Source organism: Protopterus annectens, chromosome 8.part0 (assembly GCF_019279795.1).
Source record: "Protopterus annectens isolate FY-2018-M chromosome 8.part0, PAN1.0, whole genome shotgun sequence".
In the NCBI taxonomy this organism is placed as follows: domain Eukaryota; kingdom Metazoa; phylum Chordata; order Ceratodontiformes; family Protopteridae; genus Protopterus; species Protopterus annectens.
In genome coordinates, this window is record NC_056741.1 from 863,778,160 (window position 1) to 863,794,726 (window position 16,567).

Here is a 16,567-nt window from a genome sequence, read left to right on the forward strand (position 1 = left end):
CAATCCCACAATTGCAGATCTATACATGTAATCGATATCGAGGAGGCCCATACCCTCTTTAGAATGGGGAATATATAGGCTTGGTATACACTGATTTTTATAAATCATTTGAGCATGAAGCATCCTTCTTGTTTTTTTTTTCCAACCAGTCCAGCACCTTTTGTGGCCAGTCAATCACTCCAAAACTAAGTTAAGACAAGAAGAGCAAATTGGTTTATAGCTTGGACTTTGTTCCTCGATATCAGTGCCATTTTCAATATTAAAATTTTCTAAAATATTCCTTACTAAGCTTTATACACATTTGTTAATGTTTTATTGTTGATCCTTCATCAGTTCCCAAATATTTATACACTCCCTGTTGCTCAAGTTCTTTTATATCACATTCCTGTCCCAAACTGAACTTTTCTTGGTGCTGCAGCTTTCCTGCTTTAAAGGTTGCTTTTGCACATTTATCAAGACCAAATGACATTCTTATATCATCTGAAAAAGTTTTGACCACTTGCAGTTTTGCTTTCAGTTTCCCATCTGATAAACTATATGGTTTTAAATCATCTACAAAAAGAAATTGAGAAGTCTTTAATTTGTCCTTTATCATGGCTTAACTGCAAAATGGTTTGCCACCGTTTCATGGTCGCTGTAATGTAATAGAGCGTTATAGGGTGCCACTGTTTCATGATCACTTTAATCTGATCGATCAGTATAGCGTGCTTCTTACACATTTTTAAGCTGTCTTTTATCCATGAATGTGGGATATTGTCAAATGCTTTTTTGTAGTTTTATCCATGCTATTCTTAGATTCTTCCCTTTTTAACAGTTCTCCATTATGACTTTATTTAACATCAAATGAACCGTTTTTTCCATATGACTTTCTTTTGTTGCCCTTTTGTTCTATTGCCATGATTGAGTTTTCTTCTGAATGACTATAAACTCTGCTGTCATTGATTCCAGTGTATATTTTATATGTCATCATAAGGCAAACAAATTGTTGGTCTGTAGTTTTTAGGATTGCTTGCAGATTCACTTTTAAGTAAGAGTATTGCTTTTTCCTGTTGTTAACCAGACTGGTCTCTGTTCAGGGTGCACATAAATAGTTACTCATGGCTAAATCTTCATGAAAAGATGTTAATATTTGTAGCCAGAAGTTAGGTACTGCATCTGAGCCTGGGGGTTTCCAATTAGGTACATTTTTTAACTTTGTTTCAATCTGTCTGGCCGTGCATCCCATTTTATATCCTGTACATTTGAACTTCTTATTCTTTTACTGCTTCTATCTGTTTAGAATTTTTGTTATGTTACACAGGATCTTAATAGATATTTTTCCAAAATGGATCTATGTCTTCTTTTTTTAGTGGTGTTTCAATTCCTTTTGCCTTGTTTCCCAATTCTCTATAAAACTTTTTTGGTCATCAATAAATTGCTTATTTTGTACTTTTCCTTTATATTTATCTGCATATCTTCTAAGTTTTTCTGCCTGTGCTGATATTTTTAGTTTATTATTGGCAATAGTGTATAGATCCTGATCTGTTCTGATACTGCACATTGCTTTTATCACGTCTATATCTGATTATTTTGATGATCTGTTCACTTCTTGTCTTAATTGGATTATAGTTTTCTCTATTTGATACTTCCATAATGGCATTTGATTTCTCCCCTTTCTTTTTCTTACTACTCTGTGTTTTTGTGGTAAGACTTTATCTGTTATTAATTTAGCTGCATAGTAATATATCCTATTTAGTTCTTTTATTTCGCATGCATCTCTTTGAGCGGTCTTAATTACTGTGTTTGTTTTATGCACCTTCTTTTTAGGTTTTATTGATGTTCTGTAGTCTGTTTCTTTCATTGATCTTAATATGTCTGTCCATCTCTATTAAATCAAGCAATCTTCTCTTAGATCATTCTCTTCTAAACTGAAGGCATGTTCTTTGTTCTCCATTTCCTGTGGGCATTCGATAGCAAGTTCCAGAGTATCTTCATGTGTCACACTCTCATCCCATGTCATCTGTTGCTCTTTCATATGGGAACTCACTGGCCTATCAGAATAACATTGACTGCATCAGAGTTGCCAGTTTCAGTTTCCTGTTCCTTCCCTTGCTGTGCAAATTCAGCTATAATTTTGTACTGGTTTCCTGTGGAAGGCTCCAAAGTATCTTCATATGGCAACTAATCTGATGTTTCCCACTCCATTGGTTTCTTCTTAATTTGGAGATCCATTGCCCTATCCTGCTGTGATGTTATCAGAGTTAGATTTTTCTATACTAAATCCTTTACTTCTCAGGTAATCCATAACCTCAGTTTCTGTTTCTTTAACTTCTCCATTACTAATCCTCTTTTCTACTTTTCCACTTTGTTTTCTTATTTTTTGTATTGTAAACCTTTTCCATGACTTATCTCTCCATTTGAACCCAATTTGGACAGGTATTGCACTCTTTTAATTTCTCCAAATCGTTTGGGTTTCTAATACTATGACGGGAATGGACCCCATTCCTAAATCAAAGTATGATTAAAGTTCATGAAATTAGCATTGTTTCAGTCTTTGATGTCAGCCAAAAGTTGTCTTCTCAGCGCTTGCAATGTGCCCAATAATGACTCTTTCTGCAATTCATAGGAGGTTACATGGATTAGTAACATATCTAAATACAATTGTAAATTTTTTTTTATAAGACCCGTTGCCAATCACTATTGGAACTGTCTGGGTATCTTTTTTCCACATTGCTCTCATTTCTGCCTGCAGATCCTGATATTTTATGACTTTGTGTCTCTGTATATGCAAGACACTGTAGTCACTGGGTGTAGCATTTTCAATGATCAATGCTACTTTCTTGGACCACTATATCCGGTTTTCTAGCACCTGTCTTTTAAACTGTCAGTAATGTGTGTTCCCATGTGATATAAACTTCATCATTTTCTATGATGCTTTGTGACTCATGTTTCCAGTGTTTTTCAGCAAGTTCAATACCGTAATGTTTGCACACTCCTCACTGCAACAGTCTTGCCACATTATTATGCCTTTCAGTATACAGTCCTTCTGCCATTAGTATGTCACAACCAGCAATGAGGTGTGTGACTGTTTTCAATTCGGTTTTACAAAACCTACAATGTTATGCTGTCCCCATCTCACCTTCATTCTTGCTGGTTGGGTTCGGAGCCGATCCTCAGCTTTGACTCTGCCATTTTACTATAGCTCGAGAGCTTATACTGGCTCGAGGCTAACCCATATCCCAACATGCCTAGCGGTAGCTACCCAGATCTCGTTTGCCGGTTGCAACATCGAGATTGCGACTACTGGCTCAGGCTAAGTACTCAGTGTATTGTATTTTGCTGTATTCCTTTTTTAGGGTTATTAGCAGTTTAATTACCTTTTGGTGTCTGTTTTAGTCCTTGTTTAAACAAAACAACCTTCTGACCTTCCTCAGCTGTTGTTTTCTTGTTTTTTCTTGGCCGTCATTTTCTTAGGCCTTGCTTTCCCCTTGAACCCATTTAACTTAGAGGGTTCTTCTCTTCTTCCCCACTTTCTGTTAGAGTAGTCGTTTAAGTTAGAGGCTTTCCTATTGGAGAGTCGCCATTTTCCTTAGAGGATCTCCCCCATCTCCTTCTTTTTCCAAAAAAAAAAAAGTATTTCTGTTTGTGGTAGTGTTTGTAGTTCTGTTTTTGCTAGCCATTACAGCCTTGTTTTTTGCTGTTTGTGTCTTCTGATCCAACATGCCCAAAGAGTCAAAACCCTATGGCTTTAAGAAGTGCAACTCGTGCTGCCAAAAAATGTCCCTTATGGACGGGCGCATGAGTTGTGTTTACTGTTTAGGGTCTGTTCACCTGCAGGACTCATGATCTGTCTGTCACGCTTTCAGTTCCAGAGTCCTGCAGGAGAGAAAAAAACAAACTGATTTTGCGTGGCCTTCTGAAGAACCCTCAGGATCCTTTATCTCTGGTTTCTCAGCCAGCTAAATACTCTGACAAGTCTCCTAAACCATCCTCAATGGTTCCGATTTCAGAACAACCAAAATCTGCTGTGAAATCTTTGGCTCTGTCTATTCCCAGTTGGCTCTGACAAAGCTACATCTCTGGCGGCTCCATCAGTGTCTTCGGAGCCAGTCCGGGCCCATAAAAGAACCAGATCTCCCTGTTTGGAGCCGGTGCGCTCTGATCCACAGTCTCCGGTGCGCTCTGATCCACAGTCTCCTTTGTTGCAGTCTGGGGCAGGTAGTCACCGGTCCTCTTCTCACTCCTCTCGGTCCTCCAGGCTTTTGGATCATGACATAGAGAGAGTGGTCAATAGGCTCCTCAAGTCACAAGCACTTGCCAAATTGCTATCAAGCCCAGCCCATAAGGAATTGGCTCCTTTGGCCCATCCAGCTTATCTATCGGTTCCTCTTCTGACTCTCTTGAGCTTGGAGCCTGAGTGCATGGATGTCATGTTGGTGGAACCATCGGCTCCGGTTACTTCGCCTTTATCGGTTCCTGCTACTGCTTCGATCCCCTCTATGTCTCAGTCCATCGAGGGATTTGGGCACCAAAGCTCTCTTGTTGGCTCTGGCATCTTGCCTTCCTTCTTGCGTCCCCCCTCCTTCCCCCTTCCTGGAGGATCGAGAGGAATTCCTTCATTGGTTACACTGGTTGAGTTTCCTGTTGACATACCAGGTTACTTGACCATGCTTTGTTGTTCCTTTTTCCTCCTTAACTTTTGCATGTGGATTTTTCCTTTATACACACGTTTTCCTTTTGTGTAAGAGCTTAGTAAAATTTGCATTTCACTTTTATGGTCTATTGTAGACTATCACAAATGAGATCTGGGTAGCTACCGCTAGACAGGCTGGGATGGGGGTTAACCTCGAGCCAGTACAAACTCCCGAGCTATAGTAAAACGGTCAAGTCAGAGCCGAGGATCGGCTCCGAACCCAACCAGCAAGAAGGAAGGTGAGATGGACAACAAACATGGAATGTTATGGTAGGTACATAACTTCTTTTTTGTCTGTTTCTCCCACATGTTCAATGGACTTTGTAAACCAGTGTGTACATAGCCCACTATCTTGGGCTGCCAATATTAACCTTTCATCTCTTGGTTTGAATTTACCTCTCCTTAAACATTCCTGTGTTCGCTCCTGATCAACATGAGGTTCTTCCAGAAGTTTTCTATACTTGCAACTATATTTATACTTTTTCCACATTTCTTGCCTTCTCATCTGGTCCTTCACCTTATATTCTTTCTTTTGTTTTTCGGCACATTCATTTGCTTCCTGATTTTTATCTACTTCTGGTTTGATTTCCATTCCTGCTTGATGCCGATATGGTTCTGCTAAATTAAGCAGAGAAGTCATCTTAGATTTATTTTCCTCATGTTTCAAAACTTTCACTACATTTGGGTCTTGTGAGGTCAGCCAATATGTGTGAAGTCTCACGATTGCAGATCTATACATGTAATCAGTTTCAAGGAGGCCCATCCCTCCTTCGGAGCGGGGAATATACAATCTTGGTATACACTGATTTTTATAAATCATTTGGTGAGCACAAAGCATCCTTCTTGTTTTCCTGTCTAATCTATTCAACAAGCTTTGGGGTCAGTCAGTCACTCCAAAACTGTAAGTTAGGACAGGAAGAGCAAATTGCTTTATACCTTGGATTTTGTTCCTAGATACCAAAGCTGTTTTCATTATTCATTTAAGTCTTCTAAAGTATTCCACACTAAGTTTTATTCGCATTTGTTCATGTTTTATTGTCGATGCTTCATTAGTTCTCAAATATTTATACACTCCCACTTGCTCAAGTTCTTTTATATCACATTCTTGTCCCAAACAGATGTTTTCTTGGTGCTGCAGTTTCTTTTGCACACTTATCAAGACCAAATAACATTCTTATATAATCTGAAAAGGTTTTGACAATCTGCAGCTGTGCTTTCAGTTCCTCATCTGATGAGCTATACAGTTTTAAATCATCAACAAAGAGAAGATGAGAAGTCTTTACACTTTGTTGTTTTTTAGGAGTCAAATTTTAGCCATGGCCTAAGTTGTCAAGTAAACAGCTTAATGGGTTAGTGGCAAGGCAGAATAGCAATGGTGATAGAGAGTCAGCCTGGAATATCCCCCCTTTGAATTTTTATCCATGGGATAATAATCTGTCCTTTATCATGGCTTAATTGCTAAGTGGTCTGCCACTGTTTCATGGTCACTGTAATGTGTATCTTATACATTTTTAAGCACTGTTTTATCCATGAATGTGGGATACCATCAAATGCTTTTTATAGTCAATCCATGCCATTCTTAAATTCTTCCCCTTTTTAAAGTTCTCCAGTATGACTTTATTTAACAGCAAGTGATCCTTTGTTCTATATGACTTTCTTTTATTTCCCTTTTGTTCTACTGCCATAATTGAGTTTTCTTCTAAATGACTATAAACTCTGTCAACATCAATTCCTGTGTATAGTTTATATGTCATCGGAAGGCAAGTTATTGGTCTATAATTTTTAGGGTAGCTTGCAGGTTCCCCCTTAAGAAGGAGCATTGTTTTGCCTGTTAGCCAGGTTGGTGTCTGTTTGGGGTGCGCATATAAATAGTTCTTACTCATGGCTAAATCCTCGTGCAAAGATGTTAATACTTTTAACCAAAAGTTAGGTACTGCATCTGGGCCTGGGGTTTTTCAATTAAAGGCTTTTCTTAACTTTGTCTCAGTCTCTCTGGCTGTTACTTCATCCCATTTCATATCCTGCACCTTTAAACTTCTTAATCTGAAGTAGTTAACTTCATTTGATCATCAACCTGTGGGTCTCTGATCCGATATGGATCTGAGCTGGCAGCTTTCCAAGCTAAGATCAGAGCTCCAAGCTCCTCCTCCTTACCCATACTACACTGCAACCTCCTTCCAACCCCCATATCTCATTTGCCTTGGCTTCGCCAAGACGTGATCTCTGAGCTCCAGACAAAGTGGGATTTTTTTTTTTGGACCAACTTTAACTGTGCAATCAAAGTTTGTGTGTGTGTGGATAGTTTTACCCCCTTTCTTAATCTCCCCTTCAGTTTTCCGCAAAAAAAAAAAAAAAAAAGTTAAAGTTGTAAACTTTGTATTGTACTGTAGGTCTCCCCTTCCCGCCCATGGTGTGTGTGTGTGTGTGTGTGTGTGTGTGTGTGTGTGTGTGTGTGTGTGTGTGTGTGTGCATGCTCTTGTTTAACTAGGTTCCTAGTTAGCCTTTGGTTGTTGTGGGGTGGTGATGTTGGACTCCCAGAAGCTGACTTTCTCTAAATGCACAGAGTGTGGCCATAAGCTGTCCCCAGCTGATGGCCACACTGTATGCTTCATGTGTAGGGGTTCCCCACCTTACCTGGGGCTGCAAAATTTGTGCGGCCTTTAACCCTCGGACTGTGCGGGATTGCAGGGCCAAGTTTGTTCTGACTGGTCTTCTCCCGGTGGAATCAGTGGCTTCTTCTACGGCAATGGCTGTGGCTGTACCAGCTTCTGGTCCTCCTCCCCTGTCCGGGACTAACACTCACACTTCCAAACAGGGCGATAGAGAGGCCAGAAAGGAGAAGCACAGAGAAAAAGAAAGAGAAAGAGAAAAAGAGAGAGAGAAAGACAAGGAAAGGGGTCATAAGAGACCAGCGGACCCGTTGGATCCATCGCCTCCCCCCCTGTTAAAGTGGTCTCTACACCAGAAAAGGCTCCTAGGCCATCTTCCCCTCAGCTCCATTCTCCTAGATTCTCCACTGAGCCGGAGGAGGAGGTTCGGCCTGCTTCGAGGTCATCCTCGCATCGGCCCTCCCAGACGGTGTCGGTGGCGTCCTCCAGATCCACAAGAAGCCTCTCGGAGGCTGTCTTGGACCAGATTATGAGAAGGTCCTTGCAGACTCATTTGCAGATGGGAGTGTTGCTGGCTCCCCCGGAGTGGGGAGTTTGGCTCCGATGTTTACCCTAATAGCTCCTTCTCTAATCCATCCATGGGTTTCAGAGTCCTTGGATCCGAGGAGCCCCGGAGTCAGGGGGTTGGCGCCGATGGTTCCTCCAGCCTTGATGCCGGTCATGCCCCTGAGTTTGTCGATCCTATGTCAGATCTGAGCTCTTGGAGCCATGATCTGGGCGTCAGATCCGAGGGGATGAGTGTGTCATCGGCTCCGTTGTGGTCGGGGCATACCATTTTCCTGGGCTCGACTATTCCGGGTTTGTCTCCGATCCCTTCATCAGATCCAAGGGGCACAGCTACTCATCCTACCAGTTTCTGGGAAGCCTGTTCCCCTTTGGCCTTCAACATTGTGGAGAGGGTTCTCTCTGGATGATCGAAACCCCTCACTCTTTCCTCGGAGTCTGCCCCTGCTCCCTCGCAGCTAAGTATGTCTTCTGTCATCCAGTCCTCCCAGGGACAGCCTGTGTCTGATACGCCCCAGACGGTTCCCCTCAAGGAATACAAAACTGTTTGTGAGCCCTCCCTGGAGAAGCCCCCCCCCCGAGGAGGTCCTTTGCAAATACCAGTGCAAGAGGAGGCATATGGACTCCCCCAAGTCCCACACTGAAGATACCGACTTGGAGGAAGGGGAATGCTCCCTCGGATCACCTCCAGAAGATGTTTACTTTGGAGACATAATGGAAATTCTCTGTCAGAGGGGAGGCTGGTCCACCCAAAAGCCTTCCTCGGACGAGTTGGTATTCCTGGAGGTGTTCACAGGCCCATCTACCTCTTGGGTGTCCCCCCCCAGCTGATCCTCTGGTGGACCTTATTACCACCATAGCTTGGAAGGAACCAGACACTGTAGAGCCAATACCTAAACGGCCAGATAAAGTTTGAACCCTCCTACTGACAAGCCTGCATGGAGTAAGGGTTCCTCCGTTGATGCCATGGTGGTGGCAGCAGCCACCAAAAAGGAACTGGCGCAGGAGAGTTCCTCAGTCTATCTTCTGAACAAGGAGTCTAGGGTGATGAATCAACTCGGAAAGCGGATGTATGCTTCAGCTACCTTTGCTGATCTATATGGCCCACGTAATTAGACTTCAGCGCGACCTCGTGAAAGAGTATGCTGAGTCTCCCCCGGAGTCCATTTCGGCCGAGGATAAATTTTCATTCTCGGCATGTATGGCCACTCTTAAGTCGGTTACTAACACGTCCATGCGCTTACTCTCTCACGCCACCAAAGGACCCGCTAGGGTCCGGCATTGCCATGAGGCGTCATGCCTGGCTCCAGCTTTGCGATTTTTCGGAACCTTTCAAGGCGTCCTTCGCGAATGTCCCTTTTGACGGTTCGACCCTGTTCAGGAAGACCATCCGAGATACGCTAGTCCAGAGAAGGACGCTGGGATCCACTTCTCTAACCCTCAAAAGTCCTGTTCCAGGAATCAGCGAGGGCAAAAGAAGTTGTGGTTCTGGAAGTCTCAGCATTCCCGGGAAGCTCCAGACTCCTTTTCCTCTAGAGGCAGAGGGGGACAAGGTGGACGCCAGCCCAGAGGCAGAGGGGGACTGAAGAACTTCGGGTCACGGGAACCATTTTCGGATCGACCAGCACAGCAGCCCTGAGAGGTTGCCCGACTACTCCACTCTGGAAGCAGTTGGGGGGCATTTTTCAAAGCACCTAGCTCTATGGGAGTCCATAATGTCAGACCGCTGGGTGCTTCGAATAATATCCAGGGGTTATTCCATTCCCTTTATGAACAGTCCCTCACCTCCAAGGCACGTCCCAGACATTCTGCCTGCTCAAAGGGAGGTGGCAGCTTTGGAAATAGAAAAGCTGCTAAACAAAAGAGCAATCCAGCCAGTCCTTCCAGACCAGTCCGGATCAGGCATCTATTCCAGGTTATTTTTGGTGCCAAAAAAGACAGGGGACTTGAGGACGATTCTCAACCTCTCCACAATTAACCTGTCTGTTGTCAAGGCGAAGTTCCGGATGGTCACCTTACAATCCATCCTGCCGTTCTTGCAGGAGGAAGACTGGATATGCTCCATAGACCTCAAGGATGCATACTATCATATCCTGATGGACAGGCGATCCAGGAGGTTTCTCCGCTTTTGGCTAGGAGCCAATCACTACCAGTTCAGGGTCCTAGCCTTCGGTCTCACCACAACCCCTTTGGTGTTTACCAAGGTCTTGGCAGTTGTAGAGGCCCACCTGAGGCTTCAGGGCATTCAGGTCTTTCCATACCTGGACAATTGGCTCTTCACCGCCCCCTCCAGGCATCAACTTATTCAAGCCAGAAATTCCTTCCTTCAGCTGTCAAATTTACTGGGTATTACAATAAACCATACGAAGTCCTCTCTTCAACCTGTTCAGATCCTGGACTTCATAGGGGCAAGAATAGATTCTCTTCAGGCCAGGGTATTTATGACTAGAGACAGACTTTGGAACCTGACTCTTCATGTTTTGGCACTTCTTCAGACCTCTTCACCCTCAGCAGAGCTAGTCCTGAGAGCCTTAGGGTCCATGGCAGCAGCTATAAATCTGGTTCCTTGTTCACATCTGCACATGAGAGTGTTACAGTGGACGTTACAAGTTCAGTGGTCTCTGTTATACCAGCCCCTAAACTTCCCGATTCCTCTAAGCAAGGTGTACAAAGCTTCCCTCATGTGGTAGCTTCAATCCCAGGATCTTCGAGAAGGACGCCCCTTTATTGCATCCCCACCCCAAGCCACAGTGACCACGGATGCCGCCATCTAGGGTGGGGGGCATTGCTCGGGCAGGACTGTCCAAGGCACGTGGACCCCGAATGAGACCATTCTGCATATCAATGTTCTGGAGATGAGGGCGGTGCTTTTAGCGTTACAAGCCCTTCATGCTTCTCGTCCTCTGGGAATGATTGCAATTCAGTCAGACAATATGCCAGTGGTCTGGTATATCAAAAAACAGGGGGGAACCAGGTCCTACCCGCTTTGTCGAGAGGCCATGAGAGTGTGGGAATGGGCGATTTCCACCAACCATTTTCTGATAGCAACGCACATCCTGGGTCGGTCCAACATTTTAGTGGACAAACTGAGCAGGACTATCCTTTTGCCCTACGAGTGGTCTCTGAACCCTTATGTAGCAGAACAGATCTTCCTCAGGTGGGGTCAGTCTTGCTGCGATCTCTTCGCATCGCCGTCCAATGCGAAGTGCAGTGAGTTTTTCACTCTAATTCCCCCTTGGGGGGAAGCCCCCAGAGAGGCTCTTGTCCATGCTTGGCCACCTGGTCTTCTTTATGCGTATCCCCCACTACCTTTCATGACAAAATTCCTGCAGAAACCTTGGCGGTTGGGGAGCAGGATTATCCTCATAACCCCATTCTGGCCTCGTCAAGTTTGGTTCCCTTGCCTACGGTCTCATCTAGTAGCTCCGCCCTGGATATTGGATCCCAGTCCGGGTCTCATTTGTCATCCCTCGGGAATTCCTCCCCCGAACCTGGACAGCCTCAAGCTTACTGCTTGGTTGCTCTAGTTCCATTAATTGCAAGGACTCCCGGTCTCTCTTCCCCCGTTAAGTCCATTCTGGTGGCAGCACACATGTCCTCCACCCGAAAGGTGTACCATAGTAAATGGAAGCGTTTTTTCCATTTGGGCTTCTCAGAGAAATTTGGACCCCTTTACTGCTCCTGTTCCAGCGGTATTAGAATTTTTGTCTCAAATTTTCCAACAGGGGGCCAGCTGTTCCACTGTGAAGGTCCAGCTGGCGGTTATATCCCATTTTCATGTAGGAGAAAATTCAGGCTCTCTAGCTGTGGCTAGAATTTGCAAGACCTTCATCAAAGGTACTTTTTATGCTGAGACCTATTAAGCATCCTTCCCTCCGTGGGATTTGACCTTGGTTCTTCAGGCCTTAGTTGCTCCTCCGTTCGAACCCATAGCATCAGTTGATTTAAAATTCTTGTCATGGAAGACAGCCTTCCTAGTCACCATCACCTCGGCTAGGAGAGTGTCTGAACTTCAAGCCTTGTGTATGAAACCTCCATCCTTAGTTTTCCATAAGGATAGGGTTTCTCTGAGGACAAATCCTTCTTTCCTTCCTAAAATCGCTTTGGAGTCGAATATCAATCAGTCAGTTAATCTCCAAGTATTTTTCCCTAATTTTCAGAACAGAGGGGAATATAAGCTTCATTTGCTGGATGTCTACAGACAGTTGTGCTTTTATTTACTTAGGACTAAACCTTTTCGTAAGTCTGATGAGCTGTTTGTTTCATTTGCCAAGCCCTTTTTGGGGAAACCAATTTCGAAGGTGACTCGTGCTAGATGGATTTCACTTTGCATTTTGCAGGTGTACAAGGATCATGGATTACCAGAACCAGACAGGGTTCATGCTCATTCTACTCATTCTATGGCTACTTCTGCTGCGTTCTGGTCCAGAGTTTTCTCTGGATGACATTTGTTCAGTGGCTACCTGGGCATCCGCTCACACTTTTATTACTCATTATAAGTTGGACATGGTATCTAGAGGAGGGGCTTCTTTTGGTTCTGCAGTGCTCTGGAATATCCTTCCATAAGGACCTCCCAAGGTCTTTGGTAGCTGGGGACACTGTTCCACAAATTGATGATCAAATGAAGTTAACTACTTCAGATAAAGAAGTTATGTACTCACCATAACGTTCCACCTGAGTAGTTAGACTTCATTTGTCAGAAACCTTCCCTTCCTCCTTCCCCCTGACCGTAGTGGTTTGCGATAGTCCTTTGGCAAAGATTTACTGGATCTTGTGAGCCTAGTCTGTGTGATCAGGTCAGGTAATGTCTCTTGGGTTGATGTGTGTCACGTTGTGGGTGGCAAACTCGATCTGAGGGTTGGAAGGAGGTTGCAGTGTAGTATGGGTAAGGGGGAGGAGCTTGGAACTCGGATCTTAGCTTGGATAGCTGCTGGTTTGGATCCATATCGGATCTGAAACCCACAGGTTGCTGACAAATGAAGTCTAGCTACTCAGAACGTTATGGTGAGTACATAACTTCTTTTTCTTTCTTTTACTATCCATTTAGCATCTTTGTTATGTTCCACAGGATCTTCATAGATACTTCTCCAAAATCTATCTACTACTACTTTTTTTGAAGGTCTTTCAATTCCTTTTACCTTATTTCCCAATTCTCTATAAAACTTTTTTGGGTCATCAATAAATTGCATATTTTGTACTTTTCCTTTATATTTATCTGTGTATCTTCCAAGTTTTTCCACTTGTGCTGAATTATTTAGTTTATTTGCGATAGTACATGATAGATCCTGGTCTGTTCTAATACTGTCCATTGCTTTAATCACATCTGTCTTTCTTAGTATTTTTGTTGATCTTTTCCCTCTTCTGTAGTCTTCTAAGAGTGGCACTTCTTGTCTAAATTGCTTTATAGTTTTCTCTGTTCCATACTTCTATGATGGCATTTGATTTCTCCCCTTCCTTTCCCTCACTACCGTGTGTTCTTGTGGCAGAACATTATCCGTTATTAATTTAGCAGCACAGTAATATATCCTGTTTACTTCTGTTATATCACATAGATCCCTATAGACAGTCCTAATTACCGTGTTCATTTGTTTTATCAGACTTCTGACTTTTTGGGTTTTATTGACCTTCTGTATTCTATTTCTCTCATTGATCTTGATATATCTATCCCATGTCTATTAAATCAAGCAACTCTTCTCTAAGCTCATTTTCTTCCAACTGAGAGTATTTCCAATGGGGGTAAGGTGATGGTTAGGGAAATGTTGTAGATTATTGCTACACCATCTGCATGCTTGTTTTGTCTGTCGTGCCTGAATATGTAGTATCTTGGGGGTGATGTCATTATCCTTTATTTCTTTTTTTAACCAGGTTTTGGTAGCTGTGACTACATCAGGAGTGTATATGGCAAGGTAGGCATTTATGTCATGGAGTTTATTGCACGTACTTCTCAGGCAAAAGCCACTATGTAATAGATCTTATTTCTGCTGCAAAAAAGAGCCGTACAGGATGTCCCACCAGACCAGCATAGGGTCAGGATTTTACTCAAGCTTCTTTTTGGTTCCAAAGAAAACAAAGGGCCTCTTGCCAATTTTGGCCCTCAGTCTCCTAAACTCTTAGGTAAAAAAGACCTGTTTTGAAATGGTCACAGTGCAACCTGTTCTTCAATATCTACAGAAGAATGAATGGATGTGCTCAGTACATCTCCAGGACACATACTGTCACATAAAGATTCAGAAGGAGTCCAGGAGATTCCTAAGCTTCCATTTAGAAGCCAGTCATTACCAGTTCTGGGCCCAGCCATATGGCATTACCATAGCCCCCCAGGTGTTCACCAAATGCATGTCAGAAGTACCAGCTCATGTGTGACTTCAGGAGTTCAAGATTTTCCCATGTCTTGATTACTGGCTTCTGACTGCTGAATCTAAGGAATCCCTTTTCCAGGTGAAATATTGTCTTCTGCATCTGTGTCCATCTCTAGAAATTACCATAAATTTGGCAAACTCCAACTTGATCCCCACTCAATATTTAGTTTTTTCTGGGGTGTCTCTTAGACAGAATTCCAGAAATTTTCCTTCCAATCAAGAGGATCTTACCCCTCAGATAGGCTGTTCAAGTCCTTCTAGGTACAGAAAGTTCTACAGCAGGATCAGTATTGAGGGTGTTGGATTTAATGGCGACATCTGTTCTCATGGTTAAATGTATCCAATATCCCATGAGGATTCTATAATGGTTGTTTCAATGTCATTTATGTCAGTAATGCAACTCTTTGCTTCTGCCTATATGAATAACACCATCATGTCGGTCCTACCTAGAGCAGTGGTTGCCCTCTACCTTCATAACAACAGGAGGACCATCCCAAGTGGCTCCATCAGTAGCAGTTGTAACCCTTGGGTGGGGATGGCATTGCAAGGCGAGAATAGTCCAAATCAGAAGCTTGTCTTCACATCAACATCTTAGAAATGAGGACAGTCCTCCTTGTGTTGCAGGAGTTCCAGTGCTGACTTTTTCTACGTGTGATAAACATTCAGACAAAAATCATAATAGTGGTCTGGCATATAAACAAGCAAGGGGGGAACCAGTTCATATCTCCTGTGCCACAAAGCCACGAGAGTGTGGTAATGGGTGATTGCCTGTCATTGCATTCTAACAACAAAACACATATCTCTCGGAGGCTCAATGACTTTGCAAACAGATTGATCAGTACTCCTCTTCTTCCTCATGAGTGGTCCCTAAATCTGGCAGTAGCAAAGGAGATTTTCAACAATTGGGGGCGAACTATGTTGTGATCTGTTTGTGACCCCACAGAACTCAAAGTGTAGCAGTTACTTCGCTATCCTTCGACATGTGGGGTTGAATCCCAGGGATGCTCTATCCAGTCCTTGACCTCTTGGGCTACTTTATGCTTATCCCACTCTTCCCCTCATGACCATACTGAACACCATTCAGTGCAAGGCCAGAGTGATCCTCATTGCCCATTATTGGCCCAGATTTGGTTTCCACTACTGAAACTCTACCTGAAGGAATTCCTTTGACTCCTAGATCTGATTCTGGATCTGATATCTCACACATCCAAAAATCCTTATCCAGACCTTCCCAATTTGAAATTAACCACTTGGTTTCTCTAATTCTGATGATAGTATGAGACAACTCCCTTTCCTTAGATGTTGTACAGATTCTCACACTTCTTAAAACTCTTCTACATGTAGAATATACTGCTGTAAGTGGAAAAGATTTACCATATGGGCTGAATCTCAAAACATAGTCCCCATCAAAGCCCCAGTAGTAAACCTCTTACATTTCTTATCTTCTCTGTTCGCAGCAGGTTCTAGCTTCTGTACAATCAAAGTTCAGCTAACAGCCATCTCCTCTTTCAGTGTTGGATTTCAAGACTATTCCTTGGCTTATCATAAGTTGTGCAAAGCTTTTCTCAAGGGAGTGTTTCATTTAAGACTTCCTTTCAAGGATCCAGCTCCCCATGAGATTTAAATCTGGTGTTAGAAGCCTTGCCCAAGCCTTCATTTGATCAGCATATTCATCATTTTGATGTTTTTGTCATGGAAATCAGTACTATTAGTGGTGGTCATGTCAGCCAAGAGAATGTTGGAACTCCATGTTCATAAAGACAAGGTTACTCTCAGAACTAACCATTCCTTTCTTCCAAAAGTAGCTTTGGGAGATAAGTGTTCTCAACCTATTCACCAGCCTGTGTTCTTTCCAAATTATCAAAATAGAGCAGAGTATCACCTTCTCTTTGACATAATGTCCAAGGTCTGTGGTTTATTAAGTTTGCAGATAACTTCAAAGTTGGTGCCATTATTGATTCTTCCACAGACTCTTGTATTCTCTAAGAAGTGCTAGATAGAATCAGCACCTGGTGTTCTGACTATGGCCTTAGATATAATGCAAGAAAATATAGTGTGGTTGTATTTGGGAAATATTTCTTTCCCCCTAATTACCACAGAAATGGAACCTTGCTTAAGATTGATACAGTTGTTAGAGATCTAGGAAGTTTTGTTGACAGTGTGCTGTCCTTTGATCATCTGGTATCTGTTATAATATCAGCTACAGTAAGGAAGTCTGTTTTATTGCCTTGTTATTATCAAGACTATATCTTTAAATCTGTATAGATCTTCAGCTATTAGGCCTATCCAGTGGCATAGCTAGAGTTTGTGCTGCCCGGGGCTGTCTTTGAGTTTGCCGACCCTCCCCCCTCACAAAATCATGG

General features: G+C 43.1%; 1 protein-coding gene across 2 annotated transcripts in view; it reads left to right on the plus strand.

Annotated features, from left to right (window-relative positions):
• The window catches only part of CDK20 (cyclin dependent kinase 20), a 592,070-nt gene that overhangs the window by 299,261 nt on the left and 276,242 nt on the right, over window positions 1–16,567 (plus strand). The gene's annotated exons all lie outside the window — the stretch shown is intronic.